The 22,882-nt window shown below is 32.7% G+C and overlaps 1 protein-coding gene across 6 annotated transcripts in view; it reads right to left on the reverse strand.

Moving 5' to 3' along the window:
* Positions 1-21,799, reverse strand: part of CadN (neural cadherin) — a 148,538-nt gene extending 126,739 nt beyond the window's left edge. For 2 of the 6 annotated variants that reach the window (XM_090175893.1, XM_090175895.1), the window contains exon 1: positions 21,113-21,334. The gene's annotated coding sequence lies outside the window, so the exon portion shown is untranslated. Of the gene's footprint in view, positions 1-21,112; positions 21,336-21,456 lie in introns of those variants that run through there. The other 4 variants (XM_090175892.1, XM_090175898.1, XM_090175896.1 and 1 more) reach the window with 4 other exon arrangements.
* Between the last annotated feature and the right edge of the window lie 1,083 nt (positions 21,800-22,882).

Below are 22,882 nucleotides of genomic sequence, written 5' to 3' on the forward strand. Positions count from 1 at the left end.
TATTTTTATTCAATAATTTTACATTTGTTCCGAGAAGTTAAATCAGCACTGAAATTTTAAAAAAAAAATCAATAAAAAGTCCCGTGACCATTAACAAATTGAAATACCATTTGGCGAATTCCAAAATGTGAAAATTAGACCACTAAGTTCTAAATCCCATACAAATTCCACTTCAAATGGTTTAGGTATACGCTGTAGCAAATTTCAATAATAATTCCAATGATACGAATAATAACCCTTTGTAATGGCCTAAGATCAACAGCTAGATAGTAAATTTTGAAATGTGAGAATTACACACCAAAGTTCGAAATCGACGATTTAAATAAAAAATAATCGAATAATTTGATTTTTGAAATTGCCAACGCTGCTACTAGACCAACTCTAGGTGTTCCATATATGATAATGCTGCTATATTCAATGGCATAGTAGATTCATATTGATTAGATAATGAGCTTAATTAATCGAAGCGAAACGGAACTTATAATGCAGAATTAATAATTCGGTGTAGCTTGCTAATCCATGTTGAAAAGAGGCTGAGTTAATATTCGAATTACGTAAACATAATGTTGAAATGTAAATTAGGGGAAATGTGTGTTTCCATATAATAAAACAAAAAAATAAAAGTCTAAAATGTTTTTATCCGCGTTACGAGCATTTAAAAAGTTTTTGGTACTTTATTTGGGGGATCTTAAAATTCATTTTGCGCGTGAAAATACGCCGCCATGTTAGGGTATAAAAGCGGATAAATATGCCTGTTATACCTCACTATGTAAAGCTACTATCGCGCTCAAAAAACGTTATTTTGAAATCGGGCAATTGGCACGCGCGTTTCGCACGTGGACTTCAAATTCCAAAATCTTTATCGACTTCAATAACTACAGCTGCTAGTGACGTAGAAAAAAATTTACGCGTGACCTCACGTATTTTATAGAAACCCCTATTGAAAGCCTATTTGTGAATGTTTAGTAAGTACTGCCTTGAATAGAGTAAGGCTCAAATTAATAGTATCTAATCAGACTTCGAAACATCGTCATTTAATTAATATCTAGGAAGTAAAACAAGTAAAATGAAGTGTTGAAACTGCCATTAATAATATAAAATCAGAATCTTTTAGACCCTTTGAGTATCGAGAAAGCAACAATATTAAATAATGTTTTTTATAAAATATTTAAAGGGAATATAACCTCAGCTATCTGGTGTGGAACACCAACGTTTGCAGCTCTGGCCGTTCTTGCCTTTGGCTTTAATAATGTTTGGCGCCACTGTACAGGGAAATTTGAAAAATTTAAGGGGTCTTCCGTAAAGATTGCTTTGCGGGTTATATTCCCTTTAAGGTTCTAAATTTGGAAATGTACTCTGAACAAAAGTTTTGTTTTTAACAAAACAACTCCTTATGCCATTATTAAAAAAAAATGTTTACCTGAAAATATCAAAATGTACGGTTTTAGTAGGATAGTTAAGTTTAATATTTGTTTAAACAATGAACAGGTGATTTATCAAACAATTAATCGAACGAATTCGATAACGCGTGTCAATAGTTTCACGAACTACCAGGAAAAAATGCCACTGCTACATAATTACCGAAGCATAGCTTAAAATATTTACGTCTAATAAATTATTATATTCATCGTTTCGATTGAACAAAACTACGATAAAATATTCACATTTATGCGTGACAACTTTCTTCCGTATTAACTATTCACGCACGAATTTTAACTGCCACCCAAAAATACTTATTGAAGAGAGGTACTTTTCAGTGCACGGTAAAAATTAGGTTATAGAGGAATCAAATGTTTGAAAATAGGGACCAAAATTATCCCAATAACTGATTTAATTGAAATTTGGACTTAGTGACCGATTATCCAAACCCTGACCATTTCGTATCGATTCGCGTCAGCTTTAACCATTAAGTAAAATACCTTTGAACAATAGTACCAAAATAATTTAAGTCCATGGCAGGGCTGCCAGGATAAAAAAAATCAAAATTATACGATAAAAAATTAAATTATAGGACTATATACACAATTTATATGAGTTTATTAGGGTAAAAAAATAGAAATATCCAAGTTTTATAGAGTGTATTTAAAAGGAGTTGTAACAATGTCTGACAGATCAGAAAATAAAATCAATATCTTTTCGAATCTGCTCCTTCATGATTTCCATTTTCGTGCGGGTCATTGCTTTACGTGAAAAATGTAAAAATAAATATTACTTGTTGATGTGTAAATCTTTTCAAATTTATCAGTTGAGTTTTATCAGAAAATACTAGAAATATAGGACAATTCGAATTATAGGATTTAATAGGACTATTTCAGAATTATAGGAAACTATTTACGAATTATATGAAATATAGGATAAAACCTTATTATACGAAAATATAGGATAAAAATCGAATTTTAGGATTTAATAGGACTTTTTCATAATTATAGGAAAATATAGGATAAAAATCGTATAGGATTTAATAGGACTATTTATGAATTAGAGGAAAATATAGGATAAAAACCGAATTATACGAAAATATGGGATACAAACCGAATTATAGGATTTAATAGGACTATTTAAGAATTATAGGATAAAAATTAATCGAATTATAGGATTTAATAGGACTTTCGGAATTGTAGGAAAATACAGGAATTATAGAATCGCTAGTAGTCCTGCCATGGTACTATTTCCCGCATTTATTAAAAAAAGATAATATTGGGAAGTAAATACCGGTTTAAGGATGGTTTAGGATCTAATTTAGATGCTCTAAATACTTGACGTCGACCAAGTGCGAATAGGCCATTACATGTGGTTAAAATAGCACCGTAACCTTGAACTCCCCTTCTCTTTATTTAATGACATACAACTATTTGAAAACCCTACGTCGACACGCTCAATTTCCAATCGTCAAAAATGGGCTACACATGCCTAATTTCTACAAACCTAATCACCATAAAACAAGCAGCATTCAAACCAATACGCCACCAATTATATAAAACTAGCCGACAACTTTCCATAAAAACCAGTCAGCCAGTCGAGTCTTCTTCAAACCGGTGCCATTACGTAAAACAGTTACAAATATTCGACGTATCCTAGACACTCCATTAAAAAAGCGAATCCCACGGTATTGAGTAGGAAACCCAACCGCGTTTTACGAATAAAATACAAGCTGAAAAACGTTTATCGCTTCGTCGAAAATTCCACTTAATAATATATTTTGAAAAACCCGTATGGGGGCGCTGCCGTTTCCTGGAAAGGTGGTTGCGATGGGCGATCACAAATACAGGGCAGGGCGCTTATGTCATTCAATTTAATTTTGGTACTGGAAAATTATCGATTTTACAAATTATCGTACGTTGTTGTCGTTATAATTGCTTTTTATTTTTGACGAAAATAATCATCATAAAATCAATAACGCTTAAAGTTAGGCCTAAATATTTGTTTTTCTGCTATTCAAATAAACTCAAAAGTCTATAATAAGTGATTTTTAGGTTAATTTTGAAAACCAAGTTCATTTTATTTCTTATTTAAATCTGATTTTTATTTTATTGATTTTTATAAAAATAGTGGCTCTTTTGCTGTAAAATTACCAATTATTTTTATCAGTATACCTAATCTTGAATTTAATGAAATCTTAATTAAATTTAATTATCTAATATTTTGGTGTGCTCAGATTTTCAAATTGATTTAAATAGGCCCCCCAGTCAAAACTGTATAGGAACTATAGGGTAAAATTTCGTAATTATAGGACTAAATTCGGAGGAGCAATATAAAACCAAGTTCGGCAATCGTAGCTAAATTTATAAAAATAACTATTTCAAATTATTTCAAAACCACTAAAATAAAATTTTATTACATAAAATACCACCTTAAAATAAAATATTACGTAAAATACCACCTTAAAATAAAATATTACGTCAAATACCACCTTAAAATAAAATTTTATTACGTAAAATACCACCTTAAAATAAAGTTATTTTTGTAATAAACCATTATTATAATAATTTGAAACTTACAATTTATAGCATTAACACCAAAACGTTTAAATTAGCGCCATCTAGTAACGAATAAAAGAATGAAACCCGAACCTCTAATGGTTTCCCTCTAAATATTTGTTTCCCTGTTAGCAATTTGTAAACCGCTTTATCAGTTGCGCCGAACATTCTATAAAAATTATAGCATTGAGCTATAATTATCTTTGGTCTGGCAACGCTGGCGAAATAACAAATATGAAGAGACGGTAGTAAATTTCAGCTAAAGCCCCGGAATGAAAAGAGGTATATGTAATGCCATCTATTAATGATCGGGAGAGTTATGAGAATATAATATTGCGGGAGAATTGCACGGTCCATATTTTTCCCTCTTCCCTCGAGACGGGACATTAAATTATTATTTTTTCGGCCCAGTCAATTCCTCTTTTTTGGGACCTGCCCTGTAGATTAACAAAAGAAAAATTGTCATTCACCTCTGACCTTGAGCCCAGCCAAGCTTGATATTACTGGAGAAGGGGTCGGCCGTTTGACGGAGGGGGGGATGATATCAAGAAAATTGAAAACAAGACTCTGCGTACGAGAGATTGAAATCCTTGCTCGCCGGAATGGAATTTATTACATTAACGTGTCTTGGATAATCGATTACCGTTTTATAAAGGATTTAAAGAAATTGAGAAGGTAGAATCAGAAAAAAATAAAGTCATTTTGATATTTTATAAGATTGTTTCTGCACACAAGGTAATATTTTACACAATTTGTTAAGTTTATTTTTATTATTAGCAGGCCTGATACTCAACTTCCACAGTAAAAGTTAGTGAGTGAAGTGACTAAAAATGCTAAAATAGTAACCAAGTGATTAAATAGTGACTAAATTATTAGTAAAACCAACTTTTTAAACGTTAAAATAATATTGCTTAATTGCTGTTATAATATGTTAACGCACTAGTTCAAAGCCCCAAACTAATCTTAAATTTTTTATAGGAAAATAGGATTATATTTCTAAAAATATAGGACTTTATAGGACTTTTTTTCAAAATTATAGGACTTTATAGGACTATATATGCTATTTAACTTACTAGCATTATGCATAGGGAAGAATACAGTAAAAGCCTCTTTTTCGTTCAAGCTGAACGTTTGCTTTAACAATTACATAATTGAATTAAATTTTTATTATTAGGCTGAACCTTCCTCTAGTGCTTAAAGTAATTTTGATAATTCTAATATTAATAGTTAACGAGATATAAGGTCCTAACTAAAAGGTAGTTTGGGCGCTTGTCCAACTTGTTTAGCTCCGGGGGTCCGATTTAAAACGTAACAACTAAATTACTTTTAAATTTAAAATTGTCAAAAATATTTTAGTCACTAAACAAGAGACTGTTCTACACATAAATATTAATTGTATAAGTTAAAATACAAAATTAAAAGAGTTCAGCCGGCCACCTGAATTAAAAAGGCTTTAAAAGTCGCTCGATGACTTAGGCCTAGGGTGGTGCCTTGGGTATTAGCCTAGCTGATAATTATAGCGCGAAAGCAGACAATGGCCACTGTAGTCTTCCCCCTTAAAAACCAAATCTATATGTAGTGAAATAAATCTTTGATTTTGACTAAAAAATAGAAACTATTTGACCATTTGATCACAAAGTTATACTAGTAGTTAGCCATGTTAACAATAACAAAAGTATAGACTAGAATGACTTAGGAATTTATCCTATAGCTACACCTAGTAATTTCACTCAGTGGCGGGATTTGAAATGGGCAAAATATCAATATTATAGGATTTTCACTTTTTGGGGATTTTGCTAAAAATATAGGATGTTATAGGACCTCTGGGTGCCCTGTTAGTTACGTATAAAAATAGTAAGTTAATAACCAAATGAAAGTATATCACTTCTTACAAAAAAAGACAAAATTAGACTAGATTTGTTTACCTATTTTTTCTGAATTCGATTCTGTTAACTAATCCTGTCTTGAGATTTTTCTAATGATAAAGTGATTTTGATTGAGAAAACAGACTCAGTAACCGGACTGTATTAGCTAATTCCACTTACTATATTTTTAAAAAACCCGTATGGGGCGCTGCGGTTTCCTGTAGAGGGTTAGTATGCTATTCACATTTTTATTAGCTTATTCATTATTAAGACTCCTCGGGCACAGTACATAATTTTATATTTTGAGATATCCGAATGATATTTTACACCCATGATAAAAATCCACTACCTATAAAAATGTCGGTAAAACAAATTTTCGTTCACGTTGGCGAGTTTCAATAACGGGGTGGCATTACATTTCTATCAGAAATTCAAGAATTTATAAGCGTTTTATTGCAACGTTTGTCATTACCACCTTCAAACCACTACATTATAATCACAGAATTTATAATGGTAAAATTATATTCATAAAATGTCTATATAGTTTTGAATTTGCTTTTCCATTTAAATATTCGTCTGCTAAGCAAGAGCTTTGTGTATTCAGGGTGACCACAGAATATTTTAAAATTATTTTAAGGAATTATAAGAAATTTAACAGTTATATATAGGAGGAACATTTTGAGAAAAAGAGGAAAAAATTAATTATATAATAAGAGAAAACTTGTCATAATTGTTTAAAGGGTGTATAACATTAAAAATAAAGTTGATAACTGATAGAATTAGTTTTCGACTATCAGCGAACAGTGTTTTAAATAAGCATCTTTAAAAACTAGGACGTTTTAAAGACTTCTAAGGGTAAAATATCAACTATTGTAATTTCTTCAGACTTTTGAGTTAAAATATAGGATATTATAGGAAATTTAATGAAATTATAGGAGAAAAGAGGAAGGACGTTAAATTATTGGAAAAAATAGGAAATATAAGAACTTTGGTCACCCTGTGTATTAAACTAAGCCTTAGCTTTAAACGACTGCCATAACATTATTTCACGTCACAGATCACGAAGCAAAACATCACACGATCCGGTGGTGCAAATACAGTATTCGTACAATTATTCACAAAATGATTTCCAGGTTTTCCCATAGATATTTCCCTGATTTTTCATAAGAAAAAAACCCGATCTTAATTCCCTGATATTTCCAGGTTTACAAAGGCTTATAAAAAATCAAGTAACATTAGTGTTCCTAAAAAACCACCTTTTTTGAAGAAAACTCAAGGCCAGTGGCAAATAGTGGCTAAAGAAAGATTGCATTTCAAAGCTTAAAGAAGTAATTGGAATTAAATTTTTAGGAAGTGTATTGTAAAAATGTCTTAGTTTACACTGAACTTACAATGTTATAATTAATTATTCCAAAGAAATTAACAAACTATTCTAATGTAAATCAGAATCTGACCATTCCTATGCATATATATTTGCCTTAAGGGGGAAGACTACTGTGGCCATTGTCTACTTTCGCGCTATTTCTAGCTGAACTCTTTTAATTTGGTATTTTAACTTATAAAATTAATATTTAAGTGTAGAACAGCCTCTTGTTTAGTGACTAAAATAATTTCGACAATTTTAAAATTAAAAATAATTAAGTTATTACGTTTTAATTCGGACCCTCGGAGCTAAACAAGTTAGGCAAACTACCCTTTAGTTAGGACCCTATATCTCGTTAACTATAAATATTAGAATTATCAAAATTGTTTTAAGCACTAGAGGAAAGTTCAGCTTAATAAGAAAAATACAATTCAATTATGTAATTGTTAAAACAGAAACGTTCAGCTTGTAAAAGAGGCTTTTATTGTATTCTTCCCCCTTAAGTGGCCCAAATATTAAATTTGTGTTAAAATATGTTTTAATATTATTTTATAATTTACTGTGGTAAAAATATTTATTGGCCACTTTTGGCCAGATTGTCCACTAAATTCACTTCCGTCCAGGTCGGAATTTTCCACAATTTTCCACACTATTGTCCACCTGGCATTTTCCACCTCGGAACACTAACAAGGAGAGTAGCAGAGGTGTTTATTGCCGATTTGGTTCAAAGTCGGGCGTAATGTGGACCTATATGAGATATGAAATTTCCCAAAAGGAGACGTTGCACTACCCATTCGATTTGCCATGGCAACCGAAAATGTTTTTGAACACTTAAAGATTTTTTCCTTATTTTACCCAAAAATGTTCCAATTTACCTAAACTTGATAAAATGTACCTAAATATGGTCTAAATTACCCATTTCGTGATTTTTAAATTTTTTAAACCCTGTAAAATCGAGAAAATCCCGTGCTTTTTTAAATGGAAATTTTTTGGTTTTAAGTGGCAAATCGAATGGGTAGTACAACGTCTCCTTTTGGGAAATTTCATACCTCATATAGGTCTACATTACGGCCGACTTTGCACCAAATCGGCAATAAACACCTCGGGTACTCACCTTGTGAGTCACGTCACGACATAAACTCGTTACCGTGGCAACGAAAATAGGTGACGATCACGAGTAAGCTAAGAATGATAAGATAAAAATCTTCTTAGCAAACAAAAATCAAGCATTTTATTTCCCGCGTTGATCGCTAAACTAAACAGCCCAATTCCACGTAAAAATTCTTAAAATTCCCCCGACCTTAAGGCCAATTTTCCAAATTCCCGGTTTTCCTCTGACCCGAGACAAGCCTGTCAACATAACGCGAGACAAAGACACAGAATTCATAAGCCTCTTCGGAATTCAAACGACACGCTTTACAACATTATTTGGCATCAGAGCAGAAACTAAAAACTCATTATATTCAAATCATCTTACAATTGAATCCAGTCTCGAGTTCCTATCAAGTGTCAGTCGAAACGGGTCACTAGACTTAGAACGCCACCAACAAACCGACCAACCAGTCGCGACCATTAGGATCGTTTAGATAACTTCTTGAACCCCGGGCTTCGTGAATATTATTTTTCCAATGTCTCTCCAATTTCGTCCTATTGGCACCTTAATAAAAGCCTAAAAAAGGGGGTGCAGTCTATTCGGGGCCGAATAAAAGCGAGCTTTCAGCTGAGGTCGAGTTATTAGACCACAAAGGAGATACAAGTTCAAATACATCGAGCTAACAATGCCTTCATTGTGAACGCAATTAAAATCCTTCCAAGCTATTATTATAACAAATAATAAACGGTAGATGAGCCCGATAAAACCTTCACTCTTCGCATTATATTTTAAACGCTTGGTTTAATGTTTCAAGCTATTTTTATTTGGATTAAGTTACGGATCTATGGCCGAGCTAAAGGTTACCAGGATAGGCTGGGATTCTAAATATCAACTATTTTAGGAAACTATCTTTTTTCCTTTCCGGTAATAATGAAACTTAATAGACCGGTTGCGTTCGATTTACAATGGGTAGCCCCATTAGCTAAAACATTCTCCTTTAAGTCAATTTTGTCGATTGTAATTTTTAAAATAGGGTCAAAAATATTTTTGTTTGGGAGTTTACTTGAAATTACTCCTAAACTAAAAATAGCAACCTCTTAAGAATTGGTATACAACTACGTAATCAAATTTAATATCAAATAAATAATTATTTAAATATTATTTAATTTAACTCTGTTACTGATCACACTTACCCTCCAAAATGCCTGACAAATGTGATAGGTGGGTGGGGTAATTGTGATCACGTGAAATACTTGACCAATCGCAATGAAATTACATACAGAGGTTAAATATGGTGTTCCAATAAAGCTATATTTGTTTCGTAGCTCTAAAATAATATCTTTTTAAACTTAAGTACCCAGATGCTTATATAGCTAGCTAAAGCTTAACATTTCCTTTTTTTAGTAAGTTTACATCAAGAAAATTATTTTACCAAAATTTAGCATTGATTAACTGATCACACTTACTTACCCCACACTGCAAGATTAAAAAGAGTTTTTCCAGATTAAATTTTGAAAACCTCAAATTATTAGTAAAAATACAAAATTTTCCCAGCAGGTAAAAAGATAAGCAGACTACAAAATACAAAAATATGAAACCGGTTTGCCAGTTAGGAAAAATGTTACAGAACTTTTCTTGTGGGCATAAAATCTCTAAACAAAACTAGAAGAGTATAACGTTTTTCAACTAAAAGTTTTAAAAGCCAAATTTCATTTAAATTAATATTTAAAATATACAAAATGTGTATAATTAATTATGTTTCAATATCCATTCATAAAATATTTTATTATAATAATATTTGGGAAATAATAGGAGGTGATCACACTTACCTCCATCATGATTCCATTGACCATAATGGTTTTAAATCTTACAGGTTTGCCACCAAATTTTCAGATTCAAATTCCCTGACCATTTTAAGAGATATTCCCTGACTTTTTTTCAGACAAAATTTTATATTTTTTTTATATTTTACTTTTATTAGAAGTTAATAAATTTAAATGGACTTATATTTCAGTAAAAAGGTTATTGCAATGTTGAAAAAATTAGCCAAACTTTCAAGGAAATAAATGATAATCATAGAATTCGTCATAGATCTAGAGTAAAATTACCTTCAAAAAGTGTCAGGATAAAATGGAATTCTCTGAATTTTTAAAAATTCTTAAAATTCCCGACCTTTTAAACCCATTTTTAAATTCCCTGATTTCCCTGACTTGTGGCAACCCTGCATTCAATTTCAGATTATCCGATAAAGGCCACTAACTGCATACTACAACGTAAAAGCCTATTAATTAATTTTAGGTCAACTCCGTGTTGACATCTGGTGCAAACAATCAATAACGTACTAAAACCAACTTACTCGATAAGTAAACGCAATAACAGAGAGCTGCCGTAACAACAAACAACGCGTAAACAATTCAATTTCAACGTAGCAAATCAGGACCCTATCGCTACGCCCTCTTTTGGTTGCCGTCGAAAACTAAATAGATAACGTATGGGGGATAAAGTTCACGTAAAATTTAGATAAGATGGCAGCCGTGGTTTTAAGATAACGATGATGACGTCACCAGAATATTACCCATTAGCGGACTTTTAATGACAAGCCACCTCGATTTAAATCGAGTGATTTTTAGGGATGCACCGATATCGGTACAGTCGATACATCATAAATTATCCGTAAATTCCAGTGATCTATCATAAATTATCCGTAAATTCCAGTGATTTATCATAAATTCTCCGTGAATTCCAGTGATTTATCATAAATTATCCGTAAATTCCAGTGATTTATCATAAATTATCCGTAAATTCCAGTGATTTATCATAAATTATCCGTAAATTCCAGTGATTTATCATAAATTATCCGTAAATTCCAGTGATTTATCATAAATTATCCGTAAATTCCAGTGATTTATCATAAATCATCCGTAAATTCCAGTGTTTTATCATAAATTCTCCGTGAATTCCAGTGATTTATCATAAATTCTCCGTGAATTCCAGTGATTTATCATAAATTATCCGTAAATTCCAGTGATTTATCATAAATTATCCGTAAATTCCAGTGATTTATCATAAATTATCCGTAAATTCCAGTGATTTATCATAAATTCTCCGTGAATTCCAGTGATTTATCATAAATTATCCGTAAATTCCAGTGATTTATCATAAATTATCCGTAAATTCCAGTGATTTATCATAAATTATCCGTAAATTCCAGTGATTTATCATAAATTATCCGTAAATTCCAGTGATTTATCATAAATTATCCGTAAATTCCAGTGTTTTATCATAAATTCTCCGTGAATTCCAGTGATTTATCATAAATTATCCGTAAATTCCAGTGATTTATCATAAATTATCCGTAAATTCCAGTGATTTATCATAAATTATCCGTAAATTCCAGTGATTTATCATAAATTATCCGTAAATTCCAGTGATTTATCATAAATTATCCGTGAATTCCAGTGATTTATCATAAATTCTCCGTGAATTCCAGTGATTTATCATAAATTCTCCGTGAATTCCAGTGATTTATCATAATTTCTCCGTAAATTCCAGTGATTTATCATAAATTCTCCGTGAATTCCAGTGATTTATCATAAATTCTCCGTGAATTCCAGTGATTTATCATAAATTATCCGTAAATTCCAGTGATTTATCATAAATTATCCGTAAATTCCAGTGATTTATCATAAATTATCCGTAAATTCCAGTGATTTATCATAAATTATCCGTAAATTCCAGTGATTTATCATAAATTATCCGTAAATTCCAGTGATTTATCATAAATTCTCCGTGAATTCCAGTGATTTATCATAAATTCTCCGTGAATTCCAGTGATTTATCATAAATTATCCGTAAATTCCAGTGATTTATCATAAATTATCCGTAAATTCCAGTGATTTATCATAAATTATCCGTAAATTCCAGTGATTTATCATAAATTATCCGTAAATTCCAGTGTTTTATCATAAATTCTCCGTGAATTCCAGTGATTTATCATAAATTATCCGTAAATTCCAGTGATTTATCATAAATTATCCGTAAATTCCAGTGATTTATCATAAATTATCCGTAAATTCCAGTGATTTATCATAAATTATCCGTAAATTCCAGTGATTTATCATAAATTATCCGTGAATTCCAGTGATTTATCATAAATTCTCCGTGAATTCCAGTGATTTATCATAAATTCTCCGTGAATTCCAGTGATTTATCATAATTTCTCCGTAAATTCCAGTGATTTATCATAAATTCTCCGTGAATTCCAGTGATTTATCATAAATTCTCCGTGAATTCCAGTGATTTATCATAAATTATCCGTAAATTCCAGTGATTTATCATAAATTATCCGTAAATTCCAGTGATTTATCATAAATTATCCGTAAATTCCAGTGATTTATCATAAATTATCCGTAAATTCCAGTGATTTATCATAAATTATCCGTAAATTCCAGTGATTTATCATAAATTCTCCGTGAATTCCAGTGATTTATCATAAATTCTCCGTGAATTCCAGTGATTTATCATAAATTATCCGTAAATTCCAGTGATTTATCATAAATTATCCGTAAATTCCAGTGATTTATCATAAATTATCCGTAAATTCCAGTGATTTATCATAAATTCTCCGTGAATTCCAGTGATTTATCATAAATTCTCCGTGAATTCCAGTGATTTATCATAAATTCTCCGTGAATTCCAGTGATTTATCATAAATTCTCCGTGAATTCCAGTGATTTATCATAAATTATCCGTAAATTCCAGTGATTTATCATAAATTATCCGTAAATTCCAGTGATTTATCATAAATTATCCGTAAATTCCAGTGATTTATCATAAATTATCCGTGAATTCCAGTGATTTATCATAAATTATCCGTGAATTCCAGTGATTTATCATAAATTCTCCGTAAATTCCAGTGATTTATCATAAATTATCCGTAAATTCCAGTGATTTATCATAAATTATCCGTAAATTCCAGTGTTTTATCATAAATTCTCCGTGAATTCCAGTGATTTATCATAAATTCTCCGTGAATTCCAGTGATTTATCATAAATTATCCGTGAATTCCAGTGATTTATCATAAATTCTCCGTGAATTCCAGTGATTTATCATAAATTATCCGTAAATTCCAGTGATTTATCATAAATTATCCGTAAATTCCAGTGATTTATCATAAATTCTCCGTAAATTCCAGTGATTTATCATAAATTATCCGTAAATTCCAGTGATTTATCATAAATTCTCCGTAAATTCCCGTGTTTTATCATAAATTCTCCGTGAATTCCAGTGATTTATCATAAATTCTCCGTGAATTCCAGTGATTTATCATAAATTATCCGTGAATTCCAGTGATTTATCATAAATTCTCCGTGAATTCCAGTGATTTATCATAAATTATCCGTAAATTCCAGTGATTTATCATAAATTATCCGTAAATTCCAGTGATTTATCATAAATTATCCGTAAATTCCAGTGATTTATCATAAATTATCCGTAAATTCCAGTGTTTTATCATAAATTCTCCGTGAATTCCAGTGATTTATCATAAATTATCCGTAAATTCCAGTGATTTATCATAAATTATCCGTAAATTCCAGTGATTTATCATAAATTATCCGTAAATTCCAGTGATTTATCATAAATTATCCGTAAATTCCAGTGATTTATCATAAATTATCCGTAAATTCCAGTGATTTATCATAAATTATCCGTAAATTCCAGTGATTTATCATAAATTATCCGTAAATTCCAGTGTTTTATCATAAATTCTCCGTGAATTCCAGTGATTTATCATAAATTATCCGTAAATTCCAGTGATTTATCATAAATTATCCGTAAATTCCAGTGATTTATCATAAATTATCCGTAAATTCCAGTGATTTATCATAAATTATCCGTAAATTCCAGTGTTTTATCATAAATTCTCCGTGAATTCCAGTGATTTATCATAAATTATCCGTAAATTCCAGTGATTTATCATAAATTATCCGTAAATTCCAGTGATTTATCATAAATTATCCGTAAATTACAGTGATTTATCATAAATTATCCGTGAATTACAGTGATTTATCATAAATTATCCGTGAATTACAGTGATTTTCTGAAGTTCCCGTGATTACCTACAATTTGTACACCTGATTACTAAAGCTACTATCCCTCGACCGAGCGTGCGTCGCGCGCCGTAATTAAAGAGCACCGGGGAGAGGCTGCTAGTGTTGCGTGGCGCCATCTTCCGCATCGTAAGAGTCGAAATCTTCCTCATTAAGAGACCCAGATTTAGTGCTTATTCCGAGTTAGATCATAAACGCTACCTAAGCCAAGTTCACACTAGACCCTAAAACACAAGTTTAGGTCGGTTTGAATGCCTGTTTTGACTGCCTACGATAATTCTTGGTTCAAACGTGCGAAATCGCTTCACCCCGGTTCGCTTATAGCCAAGGCTTAACGCCATTTCAAATTATGACTAGAATTTTGAAAATACTAAAATGTATCCCAAAACCATTAGATAATCATGTTTACTATACAATGTATACATACAATAATATTATTTGACATTATTTAGAATTTTATTCCAATTATTTTGGAAAATACGAGCAATTTGACTTCCCGCCTGGTCGTTTTGAAAGCGATTCTAAGCGAACTGACTTGGACGAGTTGCTTCCCGAACCAACACGAAGCGATTTCTCACGTTGGTTTTAAAAACCAGTTATCAAAACGAAGCGAATTTAGGGTAAGTGTGAACGTAGCGTTAGAGTCGTTTCGGTGGCGAACAACGTTTCGCGCGGTCTGAGCAAAAACGGGACGGCGTCAGATCTCATTGAAACGTCCGCTCTCCTCATGTTTATTCATAGGCACTAAATTAATATAGCAACAGTGCCTGGAATACGGCTTCACCTGTAAACACTACGGAGCATTCCAACAAGGACCCTGCAAATAGCGTTTCAAATAGCAGCCTCAGCAACCTATACCATCATTCAAATATTACCAATAAATACGGGGTGGAAACAGATTTTTCATTTTCAAATTCTCTGGCCATTTCTTGGGCGATTTTTAAATTATATTTAGTAAAGGTTTAAAATTAAATTTAATTTTATATTTTAAAATTTCCTGATTTTCCCTGGCTTATAAAGATAACGAATGTCTTTTGGAGCCATTTTCAAATTTCTTGGTTTCCTGGTATTGTGTCAACCCTGAATATGACAAATAGGAAACACTAACCTGAAACGTAAATTTTTTAAATTATCTTAGCAGGGTTCATACAGCTATTGGCAACCTCATTTCCCTGATATTACCCAGATTTTCGGACGAATATTCCCCAGATTTTCGGACGAATATTCCCCAGATTTTCGGACGAATATTCCCCAGATTTTCGGACGAATATTCCCCAGATTTAGCCACGAATATTCCCCAGATTTAGCCACGAATATTCCCCAGATTTAGCCACGAATATTCCCCAGATTTAGCCACGAATATTCCCCAGATTTAGCCACGAATATTCCCCAGATTTAGCCACGAATATTCCCCAGATTTAGCCACGAATATTCCCCAGATTTAGCCACGAATATTTCCCAGATTTAGCCACGAATATTTCCCAGATTTAGCCACGAATATTTCCCAGATTTTGCCACGAATATTTCCCAGATTTTTCCAGCTTTTCCCACGTAATATTTTCCTGATTTATTCCATGTTTCCCAGGAATATCTCACTGATTTTTCCAGGTGTAAGATAAAATAAAACTTAAGATTTACAGAGTAACTTATTTCATGATTTTCATTTAAGTTAAATTCGTTAAATATGTAAAATATACAATAAGTAATAAAGAAAAATCTTTTAAAAGAAAGAAACTAATTTATGTAAATTTGTATTCATTAGGGAAAACTTTATGAATCCTATAAATTTCCTTGATTTTTCTGTCGACAATCAAATTCTCGATCAAATTAACTGATATTTCCAGGTTTCAATGTCTGTGAGAACATAAAACATTAAAAGTTTAAAAACTTTGCGCCACCTATTGTAAATAAAAGCATTAAAATCGAACACTAATGACAGGGGCCCCACTCAAATCTTAAATTTTTTTATAGGAAAAATAGGATTATATTTCAAAAAATATAGGACTTTATAGGACTATTTTTCCAAAATTATAGGATTTTATAGGACTATATGTGCTATTGCATTTATTAAATTTATGCATTTAAAAACCAAATCTATATTTAGAGAAATAAATCTTTGATTTTCACTTAACCATTTTATCACAAAAATATACTAGTAGCTAACCATGTTAACAATAACAAAAGCGTAGACTATAATGACTCGGTATAGGAATTTATCCTATAGCTAAATCTAGCAATTTAACTGAGTAGCTGGATTTGAAATGGCCAAAATATTAAAATTATAGGATTTTATAGGACTTTTGGGGGATTTTGCTAAAAATATAGGATGTTATAGGACATTTTTGAAAATATAGGATTTTATAGGAATTATAGGACCTCTGGGGTCCCTGTAATGATTTACTTTAACAGGGTTGCCACAAAAATTTGTTTCAAATTCCCCAACTTTTCCCTGAGTACTTTTATAAATTTTGCCTGACCAAAATTTGTCACTTTTGAACTTTAATAGTATTTTACTTATCAAAATTTTATCTATTTCATGTTATAGTTTAAATTCCCTGATATTTCCCAGACTTTGTAAGCCTATTTTCAAATTCCCCGACTTTTCCCTGTTTTCACGGACCTGTAGCAACCCTGTTTTAAATGTTTGTTTCCCTGTGATAAATTTATTTACGGTTAAAGCTAAATTCCAATGCTAAATGCAAACAAAAATAAGACTATACCTAAAACATTTACGTGGCTAGGAATAATATTCCCCTTCCGGCAGAAAAATCTAGATCATAACTTTCAATGGTATATAGAAAAAACCTTTGTGGTTTGTCATCAGCCTACAGGATTCGACTTCACGCTATGTTGAACTTGGGAATTCACGTAAAAAAACCGTTAGAGGAAGTCGACATTCAATAAAATTAAGAGGATGTTTCAGAAACGACCGTTTACAACTTTGTACGCTTTTGATTTCCATTCGTTTTATATTCGAATTCAAATAATTTTCATATAAAGAACGTTCCCCTGTTAATTAAATTGAGCCTGTAGGTTTTTATTTACTACTGATAGTAAAGAATACTTAAGGATAATTAATAAACCAACCGATACTAAAGGAAATTAATAGTTGAATGCTTGAAAAGAATATAAATATATTTGAAGCAAACGTTATTAAAACTCTTACGTTTCGTAATTTAATCCCCAAAAGAGGTGAAAAATATTTCTATGAATTATATCAAAGTTTAGTGGCTAAATTTAACTGTACCCTAAATTTTATAACCAAGGCTTAGCGGATATTTATAGACTACATTTAAAGAACTTATTCGTAATATTTTCGACTAATTTTCTTTACAGGGCAAACACTAAAATCTTCAATTTTTATACATACCAAAAATAGGATTATATTTCTAAGAATATAGGACTTTATAGAACTATTGTTTCAAAATTATAGGATTTTATAGGACTATATATGCCATTTCATTTACTAACTTTATGTATTTAAAAAACAAATCTATATTTAGTGAAATAAATCTTTGATTTTCAATTAAAAAATAGAAACTATTTAACCATTTTATCATAAACATATACTAGTAGTTAACCATGTAACCAAAGTATAGACTAGAATGACTTTGTATAGGAATTTATCCTATAGCTAAATCTAGCAATTTCCCTGAGTGGCGGGATTTGAAATGGGCAAAATATCAAAATTATAGCATTTAAATGACTTCTTGGGGATTTTGCTTAAAATATAGTATGTTATAGGACATTTTTTAAATATAGAATTTTATAGGAATGATAGGACCTTTGGGGGCCCTGTTAAGGAAATTAATAGTTGGAAAATATACTTAAATTGAATATAAATATATTTGAAGCAAAAGATATTACAACTCTTACGTTTTGTAATTTAATCCTTAAAAGAGGTAAAATTTATTTGTTATGAATTATATCAAAGCTTAGTGGCTAAATTTTATGACCAAGGCTTAGCGGGAAATTTATAGATTACATATAAAGAAATTTATTCGTAATATTTTCAATTAATTTTCTTTTAACAATAATTCATTGGACCTTCACACCTAGACCTAGATACCGAATTAATTAAAATCTGATTTCATTTTTCCGTTAATATATTCAAATTTCTAGGTAATGGCAAGTAGATAAGCGGTTTTAACAAAACCCTCCCACTCGCCACCCGGGCCACCAATAGAATGTCTAACTAGATAACACGCGGAACTAAAAACCGTTCAGCAAATCGGTTCTATATAAAAAGTGACAAGGGTTAAAAAGAAAATTTACCCATTGTTGGAGAAAGGAGTCACCTAACACTACGAACGAAGCCTAACAATAAGGTGAAGTCAATCTCACACGAGTTATAATGTAACGTTTATTAAACCTTAAAAATCCATGGGCGGAAATATGTTTAAGAACTGGAAAAGGTCTAAAAGGAAAAACTCCAACTAGACAAGATAGTGGGACATAACTAAACAACACCCATGAACCAGTTCTGACATTCTGTAGCGATAGAACGCCCCAGAACTAAAGGGCATACCAATCAAATTTGTAATAAATTATGGTTCTATTGTTTTGGTGAACGAAGTTGAGGATTGAAAAAAGCTTCCCCATTTTAAAAGCCTCTGAAAACAGTGACCCAAAGAACCGTGTTTTGAACGTAGAGATTCGAAGCTTTAGCCACTGTTGGGGCCGCTGCCCGGGAATCAGGGGGGGGGGGGGGCTGGAGGTCCTATAAAACGACCCTCGTAACACAAATGGATGGGTTTTATTGATTTTCCGCCTGCTTCAGGACAAAAACAATTGTTAGGTCTATTTTCCGATGTCTGATTCATGGGGGCGTCCGGGGGAAAATACGCCTGCCATAAAATCGAGCTAGCTACTCGCTTTTTCAGCGTTAATGATATCGGCTGTTTTTTAATATAAAAATTATCGTTCCGAATTTGTTCAGGTTTTTTTTCGTCGCCAGAAACGAGCCACCAAGTTAGTATCGCTTTGGCATTGAAAACGAACAAATTGCATTTTCAGCTGTATTTGAATAAATGACAGTTTTCCTTAAATATTTCGAAAAAATCTAAATTACGGAAAAACCAATTTCCTGAGCAAATTTTTCCGGTATTGTTTATTGCATATAATTAAACGGCAAAATTAATCCTCTAAGCCGGTTTTTCAAGAGAAAGTTATTTGTAACCATGCAAGATAGTTAATTCAACATTTTTTATTAAAAATTCCAATGATTTTACTATAATTTCGTATTTAAAAAATTCCAAAATTACTTTAATTTTATATTTAAAAAATATAAAAATTTTGATGATATTGCTATAATTTTACATTTCAAAAATAATTCCCAATGATATTACTTTGTTTTTTTTTTTAATATTAAAAATTCCAATGATATTTTTTTTTTTTAAATTCCAATGATATTACCATAGTTTTATGTTAAAAAATATTGAAAATTCCAATGATAATACTGTAATTTTGAATTTCAAAAATATAAAATTCTGCTGATATTATTATAATAAAGTAGGGTAACCGTGATGATATTCAATGGAATGAATTTAAAGGCATAAGGATTTAAAAAATTATATCCGAATAGATTTAAATAATCCGTGGTGTGGAAAATTCATATAAAAAATTATTTATTTTCAGAAAACTCCTGATCCAAATCACACGCTACAAAGGATGTTGACAGGCAATTCTAATTTTGAAATGTAACTGAAAAAAAATAAGATTGAACTACTATACTGTAAACATTTAACAGACTACGAAAGAATGTTGCCTCCCGCATAAAATTACCATATCTAAGTACCTATAAATATAAGTACAACATATTTTTGTGGAGGAGATGCGGATGTAAGTGCGGTCTCAAGTCTACCGCAATACACTTCCATACATTTGTAAGGTTTCTTACTAAGAGAATTTCATTCGATATCTCCAACAAACCTTTTCTTATCAACTGACTAGGCTCGCCTATACACTTACATATCTTCAAAAATGGAAGATAATAAGATCTCTTTGTCAAAGTAGCGCAAAAACAAGACCAAGAACAAGTGAACAAGAAATCCTTAAAAAGTGACTCGTTATTTCAAGAACATTCGACGAATTTAATTATGCCCTAAAACAGGACAAACTGGATTTTAATCTAAAGAGTTTCTCGGCTTTAGGCAACAGCCACAAAAAATCCATACGTCCACAAAGGCGTTAGATAAGCCTAATTCTAAATTTATACGAATTTCGGTTTAAGGAGCTCCTACTCTAATCTAGATTATGGATCTACCCATCTGCCCAAACAGTCATTTTAATAATATTCAATACCAAGGAAGCGAGACATTCGATTCTAGGGACTCGTAGGAGACCAAATTACCGCGAATTCCTCGAAAGATGCCTTCCGAAAATTCTCCGAAAAAACATTACAAATAAATTGGGAGTAGACCTACAATTTTTTTCGATACAGCTTATAATAAGAAAGAGGCCATGAACCTTCGCGAAAATGAAAAAAGGAGCAAAAACAGGCTAGAAGAAGGGCAAAAAATGGGCCTTTGAACCTTTGACTCTCGTCTCAAGGATTCCCCGCTTGTTCACGGAGAACGGTTAGGCCTACTTCACCGGGGACTCGGAATTCAAAATTTTCGGGTGGCATTTAAAATCACCTGTTTTACGGCGAACTGATTTCGCGTAAACTTTCTCAACGCGCAATTATTAAATTGGTACTTACGTATCCGATATTGCCGAAGAGGCACCGGTGAATTATGGATGAAACACAAACAATAGACCGCCTCAACTATCTGACAAGCGCTGATGACTCGCGAGTCGCGACCTGGCTGCCCCAAAACGGCCGTCGGTGAATTCACTAAGCCTAGGCCTGAGGTCCTTCACTTCTCTAAGCTGCCGTGAGAAAACTTTCAAACGTTACTGGCAAGCGAGCTCCCTCCGACGGGGAAAGGCCCGATTTTCGGACGCGGGATACGGCGTCGCGAAAACCACGATATTCCCGAATTGATATTTTTTAACGCCTTTTAAGATTGATACAATGAAAGAGCCGTCTCTTAGATAACTTACCATTAGGCTGGAGTTATTTTTTATCCAATTAATCCTTCACAATCGGCTCGTACACCACACCATTTTAATACGGACGCTCTCTACCGGATGTTAGAAAATCTCCTTTCAACATTGTGATTGTTGGGCAGCCATTCTTACGGGGTTCAACCAATCAGATTCAAACGCCTTCTGACGTCACCTTCGAAAGACGACGGATAATATTGATTATTTTAGGATATCCTACCTTTATTAGGTCATTTAATCGATCGATTTACGTTAAATTAAGCCTTATTTGTGATGTTTTAGCGAAATATTTGACTTTAGAGAGTTTTAAATGGTTCAAAAAAACAAAACGAAATCACTCTGTTGGGAGAGACTCGTAGTCTAACGCCGCAGAGATTTTGATTGGCGGATTGGGATCTTCTCTCGGAAGCGTACCCGTCATGCAGCGTTGCCAACCTGTACGATAATTATCGTTTTGTACGATAATTTCACCTTCCGTACGATGTACGATATCACAACGTACGATATCGGCAATTGTACGATAATTCAGTAGGATGTGCGATATTACAACGTACGATATTGGCAATTGTACGATAATTCAGTAGGATGTACAATATTACAACGTACGATATTGACAATTGTGAGAATAATTCAGTAGGAATGAGTTTTTGTTATGTACGTTGTTGAAAAATACCAGTTTTGACGCTAAATTACAGTACACTCTCAAAAAATAGTACCATTTATAATATTATGCAAAATGGTATTTGTACCATAATCATAGTACGTATATGGCAACGCTGCCAGTAGCGGCTCTTAGGGTTTTCCACAAGTGGGCTCCGTGGGCTAAGTATTTTGTGTCACTTACAACTTTAGTGACCCCTTATAAATTTTCTAGGAAGCCAGAAGAGTAAGGTCGTTTTATTGTTGCGGCTCTCGTTGCGTTTACTGGACCCCCTACTGACCTTGTATCCGTGCCCTAAATGGGTAAGAGTGTGCAAGAACTGGTGGCTTTACCGGGAGTCGGGGTCCGGCTCTTGTAACCCATAAGGGCGGTGGCGCATTGGGAGATGTTAGCTCTGATCAAATGGTCCTATCTTCACCTCCGACTTTGGTCAGGTTTGGGCTGGATACTGAGCTTGGGATCATGCTAACGGAGAGGGTCCGTGCAAACTGGCCGCCTCGGCGGATTGGGTAGCCTGCTGTGGGGCGGCATGCCTCCATATGCGGGCACGGTGGTCCTGTTTCCCGGCCTTTTGGAGTAAAACTGGGATCTCCGGTGCCAGCTGTGCCGGGTTACTTGGTCTGCTGTGTGCTCGTCGTTCCCCTTTAGGAGCTCTCTCCAAAGGGTTTGACTCTTTACCTACGTAGGTAGGGTGTCGGCTGGAGTTGCTACAGCATCCACTCTTACTCCCACTGCTGTGAGCGAAGTGGGGATTGGTCCACC

This window comes from Leiobunum rupestre, chromosome 5 (genome assembly GCF_980474605.1).
Source record: "Leiobunum rupestre chromosome 5, qqLeiRupe1.1.hap1, whole genome shotgun sequence".
Classification (NCBI taxonomy): domain Eukaryota; kingdom Metazoa; phylum Arthropoda; class Arachnida; order Opiliones; family Sclerosomatidae; genus Leiobunum; species Leiobunum rupestre.